The sequence below is a fragment of the Meleagris gallopavo genome, chromosome 7, assembly GCF_000146605.3.
Source record: "Meleagris gallopavo isolate NT-WF06-2002-E0010 breed Aviagen turkey brand Nicholas breeding stock chromosome 7, Turkey_5.1, whole genome shotgun sequence".
Taxonomy (NCBI): Eukaryota; Metazoa; Chordata; class Aves; order Galliformes; family Phasianidae; genus Meleagris; species Meleagris gallopavo.
In genome coordinates, this window is record NC_015017.2 from 33922171 (window position 1) to 33923613 (window position 1443).

The window sequence follows — 1443 nt, forward strand, 5'->3', positions numbered from 1 at the left end:
CTCACCACACAGAGACAGTGCAGTCAATATACAGCCTGGCTACATGCTTATTTACGTCTATAAATTTGGACAAGGTAGTGCTACTCTTTCATTTGCCAGAAGTGCTGTATGGGCCTGTCTGCTGAGAGGTCCTTACGATGTACAGCATAGGTAGATCAGTACCAAAGAGGAACAGATTTTAGTTATGAATTACACTATATTTCCAAAGAATGCAGCTTTGGAGTTCACTAGGAGAAGGAGTCATTGTTTTCAAAGTTATTCACATAGAAACAAGCAGCCAGCGAGCTTCTTATGCACGAAGGGGTGAATTATAGGATTTAGAGGCCTCCTGTATAGGTTCACATACATGAAAGAATATTCTCTTCTTCTGGCTCTGGTGCATGGGATGAACTGATATTCCTTCTCCTGTCGAGGAGATAGATGGGGGTGGCAGAAGGTATTGCAGTATTGCAGCTTTGTATTTCTGCAGCCATTGCACACTAAGAGATGGAGTGTTTCATTCAGTGTCCTACTGGTTGTTGGAATCAGTCTTCACCCATTTGCTACCACTTTCAGCAGTCCTTACAGTGCAGATGTAGCAGGTAGGTGATGGGCACATCTGCAGATTAAGCCCAGTATTTCCCCTGAACTCAAACTCAGGCAAAGATCTGTTTGCAAACTCCTCAAATGAAGGACAAAGGCAGCAGTGTGCCAGTCAAGTGAATCATAGTATGAAAAGATGTACTTGGACTTCAGCTATTAAACTTTCATTGGATGAGGAAGAGGAGCCTCTGTAAGAGGTCTGCCCCTCTGAAGCACAGAGAGCCCAATGAAATATCTCTTCTGGCTAAATGTTTGGAATAATGGAAGCAGTAATCTAGATGAAGAACTTCCATGGCTATCAGGCTATAGGGGTTGCTTACACTTCTCCTTGATTACTTAACTGGTATTTTCCAGCGTCTCTCTGTTGATTTCTGGCATTGAAATATGAAGAGAGGCATGACAATAGAAAGTGAAAAGGAGCATTCCCCATTTTGGGGATGCATTATTCCATGAGTGTCTTGTCGTTGCACATGACCAGTTGACCTCTGAAACTCTGTCAGAAATAACTCCACATCTTGATGGATGACACTGACCTTAATAACAATAACAAAAAGAGAGGGAGAAATGTGGTCCCTTTTCTCTGTAATCACCATGGACTGCTGGCTGTCAGGCTCAGACTTCCCTTATTGTTCTTCTCATTTAAAAGCCAGACAGCATCACAATGGTTTTTACTTATTGGCTGGTACAGGAGCTGATGTGAAGATGGGCAGTGCGAGTTCAGCGCTCAGAACTTCATGCTGTTAATGGAAAGGGAAAGAAACTCAAAAGCCAACTTTAAATATGTGGCAGGGACTTCGGAGACACGAGTGCTACAGTCTGTTTACAGTCTGTAAACTGAGCTTCACTGATTGTTTTTTCACT